The 12,649-nt window shown below is 47.1% G+C and overlaps 1 protein-coding gene and 1 long non-coding RNA gene across 4 annotated transcripts in view; one reads left to right on the plus strand and one right to left on the minus strand.

Moving 5' to 3' along the window:
* The window catches only part of LOC144280532 (uncharacterized), a 61,071-nt gene extending 57,419 nt beyond the window's left edge, over positions 1-3,652 (plus strand). Inside the window, exons 2-3 of the long non-coding RNA XR_013348965.1 lie at positions 438-521; positions 3,166-3,652. This is a non-coding gene — a long non-coding RNA (uncharacterized LOC144280532). The remainder of the gene's footprint in view (positions 1-437; positions 522-3,165) is intronic.
* The window catches only part of CDH20 (cadherin 20), a 214,895-nt gene extending 209,612 nt beyond the window's left edge, over positions 1-5,283 (minus strand). For all 3 annotated transcript variants that reach the window (XM_077891342.1, XM_077891320.1, XM_077891336.1), the window contains exon 1: positions 5,130-5,283. The gene's annotated coding sequence lies outside the window, so the exon portion shown is untranslated. The remainder of the gene's footprint in view (positions 1-5,129) is intronic.
* Between the last annotated feature and the right edge of the window lie 7,366 nt (positions 5,284-12,649).

The raw sequence follows: 12,649 nt of genomic DNA on the forward strand, positions 1-12,649 counted from the left end.
GGTATTGTTAATAACTTTACTTTGCATATTTTAAAATGATATTCCAGCTTATGGCTTCCTTTACTTTTTTATGGTAGTTATTAGCTGATGTATTCCCATACCAAATGTTCTCTCTTTTATGATTCCTTAAACTTAAAAAAAAAAAAAAATTTACATATACCTCAAGGGGGATTGGACCATTTCTAGTTTTCATTGTACTTGAGTAATGCTTTGGGTTGACTCTTTTTAGGGTTCTAAAATTAAGTCAATCCATATGTAATTAGGAACGTTCTTAACTAGACAGTCCTGGTTAGCAGGAGATTGGCAGTTTTTTTCTGAAAAACTATTTAGCAAACCACGAATAGCAATTAAATGAAAAAAGACTAAATTTCTCTTTAAAATGGGTTGTTGCCATAATGTAACGTGGCAATATGATCTTCTATTTTTAATTGCTGTAGACCGTGCATTTCGTAAAGTAGATTTTGTCATCCGAATGCTAGAGAGTTCCATAATTTTGTACCACTTATGCTTCTTGACACTCGGTAAGTATTCTGCTTTTTCAATCCTTTTGATTCAGGATGGGTCAAAGAAACTAAAGGTTGGTAATAAAGGTAGTTCTGAACCTCCTTAACAAACTGAGACCGAATGCATATCTTGGAGAAGTGAAATATTCCTTTTCATGAGACTTGATGACCTTATGCAATTTACTCTGCTTACTTCATAACATAGGCTTTTATTCACAGGACAATTATACTTGATGTTGACATGTAATGATGTTCTTTTTTCAATTTGGATAATGAGAACTTTGCTTCAAATTCCATGTCAATATGAGGATCCAGGGAGAGTTTAAACCTCATGAATAAATACACGGTTCTTCCTTCCCACCCCCAACACCAAGTACTTAATGCTCTCCACAATCCCTTACTTATTTCTTATTATTTCTTATTTGCAGAAGTCATTTTAGAAGGAATTTATGACAGTGCCACCTTTTAGTAAATAACAATAAGTCACAGTCTACTGCCTATAATAACTGATGCTCAGCTGTTTAAAATCACCTTTACCACTTAAAATATGTTTTCTTTTGTCTCTAAATTAGCATGAAAATACAGAGGAGGCTATCTCTTCAATTAAATGTGAAAGATTAATCACTAGGCAATTTGTTGCAAAATAGAAAATTATTGCCAAAAATGGAATGTTTACTTCTTTAAGATGCCTGTGAAAAAAGTGTTGGGGGAGCACAAAAATTTGGTGTTATTTGCATATATTTTGATTGAACTGCTACTAAGGTTTGCACCTAGCTAAAATCTACTACCTGACATGGGGGTTACCTGAGACATTAATTCCTCATGCTGTTCTTAGAAGATGCCATATTTTGTCCATAACCAGAGTGGAACCTGGGAAAAATGGCAGCAATGGGTCACAAATACAGTGTTGCCAGTGTTCTGGGGATCTGAATATTGCTTTCTTTCTTTCTTTTTTTTTTTTTTTTTTTCAAACTAACCAGGATTTCCAGAGTACCATTGCAGTGAAACAAGTGAAGATAAAAGTGATGTGTTACTTTTCTCTTTCTCCCTTGCTCTTATTTTTGCAGCTCTGCACTACTGATTCCAACACCACCAGATCAGAATGAACAATTAACTGTCTAATTATTCTAGTCACAGCAGCCCACAATGAAATCTTTATTCCGTGTTTACAGCAATCTTTGGCAGAGGCTGTCTTGCTGTTTCTAAACTGAGAAGAACTGCCCTTTGGCTCCTCTGGGCATCAGCTGCCTTGGTTTCAGCCTCGGATGCCAATAATCAGACTTCTTTTTCTTCCAAAGTGGACATTTTTTTTTAGGGTGAAAAGACCTATTCTCATCACCCCCCCATATATTCTGACTGATTTATGTTCTAGCCACTGCAGCTCTTCCTTCCGTATCTCTTTACATTTTTTCCTCTCTCCATAGAACACCACCAGGCAAAACCCCATTTTAAGTCCAAAATTGTAAAAAATGCTTAAGCAAACAGTGCTCACTACTATGAGGGAAGGAATAGTACAACTACTGGTTTATGGGGAGAGGCGAGTCAAGGAAATCCCTCCTGCTTTTCTAAACTGCTCATTTTCTTGCTCAAAAGGCATTCAATAACTTCTCCACCAGGGGAGAACATACCCACTTTTCAGTGGCTCTCTTGATTACTTCCAACTATTTACTTAAATTCACCAACAGCTGCATGTCTTTGAGAAGCTTCAGAACTTGGGGAATATTTACAAATACATAAGGGGCTGAGAGAGTACGTGTGAGTCTCTTCGAAATGGCAAGAGAAAACTATTGCACTGTACAGTCAGGGACAGAGAAATCACTGCCAATGCAAAGACAAGAGAAAGGCAATACCTTAACCCAAGGAAGGAGGAAAAAAAAACACTCGGTTAGCCCTCTTTGGGCTGAAGGACTGGAGTGTCCTTCCTGAATCTGAGAGCAGACGACAGCCACTGCTGGCTGGGTCCACTGCCCTACACTGCTCAGCTGTTTTTTTCCAGAAGAACACTTCCCTGCTCTGCGAGGCTGATGGCATCTTTTTTGCCCATTCCAGTCTCCAAACCCTATGTGCTGGTTCCCCTAACAACCCGTGGATCTCGCCTCTCAGCCCCCAGCACTTCATTCGCGTTGCCTTTCCTGTGAGAACTGGGTCATAAAATTTTACAGGGGAGAAAGGTAGAAAGGGGCGGTTCAGTAGTATAAACACTGATTAAATTCCCGGGCAACTCTCCCCAAATGAAAGATAATTTTTCTACAAGTATGCACAAGAATGTCAAGAATGCTAAGTCATTTTTATGTTTGCACTTTCCTTTTCCATTTTAATTTTACACCGCCACATGGCACACATGCTAAAAATGTATCTCCGTAACCTGCAGTGTAGCAAACTTTTCACAAAACATTGAAAACCCCGTGTTTTATAGACTGTCCTTTCCCAGGATGCTCCAAGCATTTTTTAGATACAGAATTAGATCATCTTACGACAACTGTCCTGTTAGAAAGGCATGGCTACTCGTGCATTGGCAAATAGGGGAAAATCAGAAGCCCTGGGAAGGAAAGGTCACACCAAAGTCAGTGGCGGCAGCCTTAAGTAGACTCTGAGTGCTTGGTTTTCCAATTTATACTACTTCCCACTTGCTCCTCATTTGTCTCTCTTTTTGCCCTGGCAGGAAAGGATGTGGCCAGTGCGGAGGCTTGACCTCATCTCCTGTACTTGGCTTCGCTCTGACACGCTGTTCTCCCACACTCTTGCCCTGTTTTCTCCGTCATCAGCTGGCCAGCTCTCACCAGGGGCCAAGCCAAGAGGAGGCAACCGCAGGTGCCCTTGTAGCCGCCTCCAGTGTTGGCAACCGAAGCCTGCCCCTGCCAGGTCCCATGCCCGGTGGGGCTGCGAGGGTCACCCGAACATAACAATTCATTTACAGATCATATAAATACATGAAAGAGCCGGGTCATTTATGGGGTTCCCAGTTGGCAATGACCCCACTGCACTCCAGCCAAATGAGGCCGAGGAAGGTGAGCTGATGATCCAAGTACACTATCCGTCTCTAGCATTGGTGCAATCACAGTAACACAGTTGCGCCTACTTGTTTTTGTCTTTTTCTTTTTTTTTTTTTTTTTTAAGTAGATCTAATTCCTTAGCCGTGTCCCTGATGCCGCGACAGCTCTAATTTCCTTTGGTGGGAGGACATCAGAGACTAGAAGGGATCAGGGGACATTTTATTTGGGGAGGGGCAGACTCAGTTTCCAGGCGACCTATTAACAGTCAGAAGACAAAATACTTCCTGGCGGTTGCGCCAATAACAACAGCAGCAGCAATAGTAATAGTAACGACAATGGCAACACTAAAGCGCAGTAAAGCCTGAATCTACCAGGCGAACCGCCCCCCCGCCCCCGGCCCAGGTGTCCTGCTGCCAGCCCTCTCACTCTGGCCGGTCTCGGCGCACAAACTGGCTCTGGCGCTGCCTCCAGGCTGCCCTCCAGGTTCCAACCCCCACCCCCGCCCCCAAGGTGGGTAGCCCTGCTGAGCCTCCTGCTTCAGCCTAAGTCCAGCCCACAGTCTCTCCTGCTGCCAAGGGGCTGGGACTACCTGGGACTCCGAGGTAGCGTTTCTTTCACAAATCTGCAACTTTCCCCCTATCCGCCCCGCTCGCAGCCTCCGCGCCCCAGCTCCCACCCGCGGCGAGCACAGCGAGCAAAGCCCAAACACCCCGCGCGCAATTCGGAGCTTTCCCCGGAGGGTCCGGGCCCGGAGACAGGAAATCCGGGGAGTTGGCGATGTCCGGCAGGTGGCGGGGCCCCGAGTGTCCACCACATTCTCCTCCCACGGCTGAGCTCGAGCGGGGACGCGGCGAGGGGCGCGGGCTGCGACCGGACCCGCAGGCGCCCGGGCCTCCCCGAAGCCTCGGTCCCGGGGCCCCCTGCCCGGCGCGCATCCCCGAGTTGGGGACGCAGGCAGCCGTCGCCCGTCCGCAGCCGGAGGGAGGCGCCGCCGCCCTCGGGGCACACCGGGGTCCTCGGCGCTCTCGGGTCCTCGGTCCCCAAGCCCCCACCCCCAGGCGCACCCCCCACCCCCGGGGGCACCCCCGGTCCCCGGGCGCACCCCAGACCCCCGGCGCAGCTCCCGACCCCCGGCGCAGCTCCCGACCCCGGGCGCACCCCCGACCCCGGGCGCATCTCCCGGCCCCGGGCGCATCTCCCGACCCCGGGCGCACCTCCGACCCCGGGCGCACCCCCGACCCCGGGCGCATCTCCCGGCCCCGGGCGCATCTCTTGGCCCCGGGCGCACCCCCGACCCCGGGCGCACCCCCACCCCCGGGCGCAGCTCCCGGCCCCGGGCGCATCCCCCCCTCCCCAGGCGCAGCGTCCTCCGTCTGCCCCGGCCCCGGGCGCACCCCCGCGGCCCGGCGCACCCCCACCCCGGGCGCAGCTCCCGGGCCCCGGAGAGCAGCTCCCCAGCCCGGGGCAGCCCCTTCACGCCCCGTTCCCCCGAAGTCCGAGCAAGTCCAACTCGCCGCGGCGGCTGCTCCCTGCGGGGACGGCGAGGGACCGCGCGCAGCGCCGGGGGGCGGCTGCCGGAGCGAGCGGACCCCGCGCCCCGCGCCCCGCGCCCCGCCCGAGCGCCCCCCTGTACCTGGTTCGGCCGGCGACTCTCCGGGGACGTCGGGTGCAGACTCCTTCGGGGCGGGCGTCCGGCTCACATCGCTGCCAGCCCCGCCGGCGGCCGGCGTCCCGCGGGGTCCCTGCGCCCCCGCCCCCCACCCCCCGACCCCCTCTCTCCACGGAGTCCCGGCTCTTCCGCCTTCGGGTCTTTGGCAAAGTGTCCGCGCGGCCGCCGAGAGTTGGGCGGCAGTGCCCGGCGCGCCCACCCCGCGGCCGCCGCCCCGCCCCCGCGCCCCCCGCGCCCCGCGCGCCCCCGCGGCCGCCCGCCGGGGACCAGAGCCGCCGGGTCGCGGTCACCGTCCCCCGAGCGCGGCGCGCCGTCCGCCGCCCCCGCCGCGCGCCGTCCCCGGCCCGAGTGGCTGCCGCCCGCCTGCGCCGCGGGTCCTCATTCCCCTGCTCATGAATATTCCGACAGAGGCTAATGCCGTGGAAGTAAATTGAATTAGCCAATTGGTGCCAGGAATGTGCGCTCCTTCCTTGAGAGGAGCGGTCTGGAACCCCACCAGACGAAGGCAACCAGGGTCCGGTCGGCACCCCGCGCTTTAGAGCAGTGAGGGGCAAAAGGGGTTAATCCTTTAAATGCAGTTGAGATACCACATTTAAATGTTTAAACTCCTCTATTGGCTGAGAGAGTAGGGAAATGTTGAGGGGGAGCAAGAGGAAGGGAGGTAGGTCGTCCTGGGGTGGGCTGGGGGTGCATCTACACCCCCCACCCCCCAACGCCCCCTGAAGTTGAAGTGACCTATTCTGCATAGATCCTGGATTCTGGAAGAGGCAGTTCCTGAGAACTGGAAGAGACAGGCAAACAGGATGGGGAAGGAGAGGAACAGGAACCTGGGTTTAACCTTGACCTTGAGGATGCCACAGACGGAATTTCCAGGAGGAGAAGTGGGGCGAGATGGCAGACGGAGAGGAAAAGCTCTATCATTTACTTGGAGGAATTTCTCCCAATGCTCCCATTTTCCCCCTTTGTCCTCAGCAGCCCCGTAGGGTTTTAAACCTTTGTGCGAAGTAGAGATGGGGCCCGAGTTACCTGAAAGGTCAGCAGTTTCAGAGGAGGGAGCTGGGACTACCCTCGGGTGAAGAGAGCCTTCTTGAATCACACAGTCACCGTGACAAGGCCGGTCCAGAGGGCAGTTTCTGACTCTAGTCCAGGCTTTTCGGTTGTGGGGTCAGACAAGGTCGACAGGAGAGACAAGCCTCTCCTTTGTCCTGCCTCCTACCCTTGAATGCCAAGTTCTTCGCAGGTTATTTATTGACTACAACTTAGGTTTAGCCCGTGAGTAGAGGGGGAACCTCAGCCCAGCTCCGCATCCACATCTCTCTCTTTTTACAGTCCTTCCGGGGGGGGGGGGGGGGGGGGGGGGGGGAAACACTTCTAGCATTTCTCCCCTCCACCCCCACCATTGATTTTCTAAATACGGAAAGATATTTTGATTGAATTGATTGGTTACTAAACGTTTTACTTGTACTCGTGGCCAAATGATCTACATGTATTAACAACAACTGATAAAAGTATGTGCGCATCAGTAACTGATACAATTCCCAAATGTGCGCCATAGAAAGAAATATCCTGGTGAAGGCAGTTATGCCATATTTTCATAGGTTTTGGCAAGGCCTAGGATTAGAACTCACAGTTACAACAGTAACTCTTATTACAGCAGCCAGCGTTTATTGAGAACTTGTTATGTGGCAGGCATACATTACCGGAGTCATCTCATTTCATCTTTCCAACTACTCTGCTCAGTAGGCACTATTATTTTCCCATTTTAATGGACGAGGAAGGTGTGGCCCAGACAGGTACCCAGAATATATAATGGGGGACGATGGGGAAGATGAACTTTGATTCAGAGCAGCCGAATCCATATGCTAGAGTCTTTAGGTCCCCAGGAGTTTATACTGCCTTGTATCTAAAAAGAGAACCGTTATCTTCATGTGTTGTTGAAGCGATTTCTCCTTGGTGATTAATTCCCTACCATAACTTAGAGAAAAAACAAAACAGGGTTTTTTTTGTTTTTGTTTTTGTTTTGGTGGCAGGGTGGCAGGTGGGGGGCGGCCACGGTAGTTTAGTGTGTTACCTTGATGGGGCCACAGGGTGCCTGAATATTTGGTCAGTGTTGTTGTGGGTGTTTCTGTGAGGGTGTTTTGGATGAGATGAACATTTAAATTGGTAGATTAAATAAAGCAGATTGCTCTTCCCACTGTGGAAGGGCCCCCATTCAATCAGTGGAAGTCCTGAATAGGATAAAAAATAAAAAAGGCTGGCTCTCTGAATAAGAGAATTCTCCTGCCTGTGATGGACACCAGCTCTGCAGGTTTGGAATTTGCCAGCCTCCATAATTGCATGAGTCAATTCTTTATTATTTATCTGTCACCTACTGGTTCCATTTCTTTGGGGAACTCTGACTAATAGAGTTGGATGCCTTCAGTAAATACTACTATTTGTGAATTTCCCATGAATGTCTGAATATTTCCATTTACCAATACATACTGTGTAGTATACAATAAATATACATTTTTTAACTTAAGCTTTTCTAGACCCATTATTAAGAAGGGAGGAACAATTGTATATATAGCTATTTATATGGATGAGACTTCATCAGATTTAAATAAAAATATTGCCTTTGAAGAATTCAACAATGGGCTATAATAGGTTTGCTTAAAGCAAGGTTTATAGATATATGAGGGGAGAAATTTAAATATTACAATATTAGGAGTAAAAATGATGGGGCTAAATCTCTGAATTCAACAGTTGTTGGGTACCTATGAGATGCAAGGCACATTTCTATTCAAACATTTTCTATTGAAGTTCACAGTCAAATCACTTAAAACAGTTGAAGGTCTGCCATATTTTATTCTCTGAGACTTTGGGTAGTTTAAAATCCTTTGAAAAAAAAAAGTATATACTGTTTTATCCCTGTATTAAATATTTAAGATTTTCCCCATCATGATTCTTCCCTTACAATAATACTCTGTTGGATCTTGCTTTTATGGAGAGTATCCTCTTAGGATTTAGAGGAAACGTATAGTAGAAAAGTCTTCAGATGTTGGAACGTTTGTTTATATGAAAATGTTAACATGATTTTAGGGCCATAAAATGTTTTCAGGATGAATGCTTTCCAAATGTCCCCCAGAATTTCAGTGGGCAGTGCTGGGGAGGACCACCAGAGTATGAGGTGGAACAGTGGCTTGGAATGTGGGGCAATCTTGGGCAAACCATTCACCTTTCGAGCCAACCAAGTCAGTACTTCTGCAAAGCAGAAATAATAATACTGTATTTATGGGGTGCTTTGCTGTTTACAAATTGCTTCCCCATATGCTGTCTCATTCCATCCTCCTAGTAATTCCATCCTTGTGAATTCAGCATTGTTACCCATATTTAATTGACAAGGACTATCACGCTCACAGAGATTCAGTATCACTCTGAGCTTCTCCTAGAAACAGAATGGGGACTTGGATCCAGTGACAAAGTCACCTTCTCAGGGAAGCCATCTCTTACATCTTTCTCTGTGCAGACTCCCCCCACCCCACACACTTCTCTTTCTCCAGTAGAAATACAATCCTCTTCTTTGTACTCCCCTAGGACGTCTAGGATGCACAGAGAAATAATTAGAACACAATGTGTTGTCTCTACCACTAACCAAGAGCAACCTGAGATCAAGAACCTTGTCTTAATCGCTTTCGTATCCCCAAGTTCAGCTTAGCGAGAGGCACTCGGAGAGCCCACCAACACCAGTTCCGCACACTGTAGAAAATGTGTCTCATTGACTTTCCTGGGCTATTAGGATTAGATGAAATAGTTGGCAGGTGCTTTGGAAATTTAAAAATACCATGTAGTAATATTATTATTGTTCAAAAGTAGATTCAGAAATAAATATAGTAACTTTGGCCTTGACCTCTGGCTGATACATTCTATGGGTGAGAAAGCAGTTTGATCATTTTTATGTCAGCTACTGTTATTTAGGACATGGATGGATAACACTTGCTCAAATTATAATCATCTGGTTAATAGTAGTACTAAACTGGCCCATTAAGCAAGAAGGTATTAGTCTGGGAAAGGTGAGTGAATGTGTGTAGGGTGTGTGTGTGTGTGTGTGTGTAATCTTTCTGCAATTTAAGGGTGTTTTCTGAGAATGAGCAGCTTCAGCTGCCAGGATAGCTGTATTTCTCTAAGGAAGGGATCTGCTTTTTTCCTATGGGATGATCTTTATTAAGAGCTCCCAAGGTCACTGAGCTAACGACGACGGAGCTAGGGCTCTTGACCCTCTTTCAGTGTTATTTTTGCTACCTCACACTGACCCTGATTAGCAGCCACTGCCCATCCAGTGTGGTTTACGGTTTTACAATTGAGATGAGTGGTAAGCAGCTCAATACTTCGTCATAATGAGTCTCCTGAGTCAGCTAATATCCTTCCAATGCAATTCCATGATCTAGACTATCAGTATTACCCATTCAAGATATTTTTTGGATTTGTAGTGATAATTACTTAGTAGAACTGATGACAGCGACACATTAAAAACACTTTTGTGGCTTCATAGCCTGTCTTCCCTTAAATATTCATTACAGAACTGTTGTTATATTAAAAACACGCAGACATATTCACAAAACCAGCAATTCCTCTTACTCTACAGGCTCCTTCTCTGTAGCATTGATGTACGAGTCGGATGATGTTTCTATACTGGTTTTACTAAGGCCATTTGCAGTTCTGTGTTGCTTTACTTTTGTTTTTGTGTAACGTACAATATATTTATTCTGTCCTTTGAATTTGTAGGTTGATCAGTAACGTTTAGTCTTCTCAGAAGAAATCAGTTCCCTCACGGTTGATGCCTGTCACTTCCTGTCTGTGTCACTGTATTTGTGACTCTGGGAGGAGGAACCTGCACCCTACCACCATCACCTCCAAGGAGAACTAGCCGTAGAAACATTCAGTGCTCATGCCAACATTCTGGACGTTGACGCTGCTGATCCATTCCGTTGAATCTGACAAACTTGAATACAGCATCCTTGCTGTGGGCAAGGTGCTGTGCTAGTTATAGGTGTTTCAAAGAGAAAGAGAACCAGTGACTGCATTCAGGGAGTTTATAATCTGGCAGAAGGGCCTTGATAGTTAGCAAAGTAGAAGATCTAAGGCAGAAATGAGTAGTTTCTATCAAAGGATAAAAAATGAAGTACCATGGGAGGCCCAATTAGAGAGAGATTTTTTTTTCCCCCAGTGGAGACAGAAGAATGGGACGGAAGGATGCTCAGTGGCAGGAGTGTTGGCTGGTCGGGTTCTGAAGACCGGACATTCCTTGGATCTGATGGTCAGTGGTCAGAGGGAGAGGCCGGGAAAGCACAAGCTGATTCCGAGGGGTTAACCCAAGTACACATGACATTAAAAGGAGCTAGAACTGGAAGGGTAGATGGAGCCCAGAGGTCCTTGGATGCCATGTGGACTAATGTGTATGTGATAGCCTAGGCCAGGAGGAAGGTGTTGCTCTGGAGCCAGGGAGTGCCATAGTGCAGCTGTGCTTATGTTTGAGTGTGGAGCATTTGGAGGTGGGAGACTGATGGGATGGGGACCAGCTGGGAGACCTGCAGCAGCTGAGGCGAGATGTGAAAATGGCCTGAGCCAGGGATGTTGCAGCAGGACCTGAGAGGGGGAGAGAGGCAGAAAAGCAGTATGGCAGGTGTGTCTGCAATACATGCAAATACGGTCTTTTTTATTTTTTTCTGCCTGTCCTGGATGTTTTTTGTCTCAACAGCCTTCCTTTTCTCTCTCTCTCTCTCTCTCTCTCACACACACACACACACACACACACGTGCACATGTGACAGGCACACACCATGCACGTACATACACAAATATGCATATACATGTGTACACGTTCATGTACGCACATGCACACGTTTGTACATATGCGGTACACACACAGTGAGCTCCTCAAGAGCATAGTTCTCATTTTTCTCTCTGTGTCTCAGTACCTAGCACAGTGCCAGGCATTTTGTTGGCACTAGATAATTGTTTACTGGATGGAATAAAAAACAATTGATGTGGGGTGTCAGAGAAAATGAGGAATTGCAAAATATTGATTCTGGCTTGTCCTGGAGTTTGGTAGGCAAACTATGAAAATTCTCTATGCCCCTTATTAATTGGCATTGGAAAAAAGAGCATGTCTGGGGCTGACGATGACTTCTGATTTTAGAAATGCCTGAGAAGATGAAAAAAATCTGGTAGAGCCTCTGCTGGGTACAGCTGGAAAACCTCATGGCTAGGACACATCTCCTCTGAGGTCTGAGAAAAACTCATGGGAACTTCAGGGCATTTTATCAAGGTTTCCTCTTAACCATTTAGAAGGTGTGCTGGCCATGGTCTCTCAGAGGTGTTTGTGTTCTGATCCTCAGAACCCATAACTGGGTTAGGTTATGTGGCAAAGTGGAACTCGGGGTGCTAACGAACTGACGTTCCATTAGGGGGATTATCCTGGATCATCCAAGGGGGGCTCAATGTAATCACAAGGGTCCTTAAAAATGGAAAGAGGTAGGCAAAAAAGGCAGAGGCAGAGTAACACGACATGAGGACTCTGCTGGCGGTTGCTGGCTTTGAAGATGGTGGAAGGGGCCATAAGCACAAGAATGAGAGTAGCCTCTAGAAGATGGAAAAGGCAAGGAAACACCCTCCCTGGGAGCCTCCTGAGGGGAGCATGGCTCACTATGTCAACTGACCTTATCCCAGTGGGACACACACCATACCTCTGATCTACGGAACCGTGAGATCATTAATTGATGCTGTTTTGAGCCACTAATGATGCAGTAATTTGTTACAACAGCAATAGAAAACTAATCCAGAAGGATAACCAGCATGCTCTCTATTTCGGATTTATTATCACATATTGGTGTCCGTCATGCCCCAGACTCCATGAGCTATGTCTTATGTGATGTCCTAGATTCAACTATAGAAATATGTTTTGTTATGAAATTTCAATTCTTGGTCTGAATATAATCTACATGACAGCATTAGTGGTGTGAAGTCAGAGCGTATGTTCTTTGATTATGTCATACTGTGTGCAGTGAGGAGGCCGATGGTTTTAAATTAAGCTTCCCATGCAGTCTCTCAGACAGTGCTCCTAGATGTGACACTAGCATCTCAAGAGTTGTGAAACACAGCACGAATGCTCAAAAATCACAATGTGTGTTTATAACCTTGTTCACCTCACCCAGTTTGTGCTTTGCTGAAACAAAACAATCATGCTTAAATGTTCATTTTTATAATTCATCTTCAAGTGGCATATCCTTTGAAAGAATGCATTTAAATAATTTCTTCTTTACTTTTGCTATTGTTATTGGTATTATGGATGTCATGTGAGATGATTAATAATTTAAAAAAATGAGAGTAATATAATATTAAGTTACATTTCATATAAAAAATGTAAGTTGCCAGTAACTGGAGTAGGAATTTCTCCACTTTTAGTGTTTTAGCAATGTGTGGGTTTGGCTTATTATTTTCGTTTTG

The sequence above is a fragment of the Canis aureus genome, chromosome 1 (assembly GCF_053574225.1).
Source record: "Canis aureus isolate CA01 chromosome 1, VMU_Caureus_v.1.0, whole genome shotgun sequence".
In the NCBI taxonomy this organism is placed as follows: domain Eukaryota; kingdom Metazoa; phylum Chordata; class Mammalia; order Carnivora; family Canidae; genus Canis; species Canis aureus.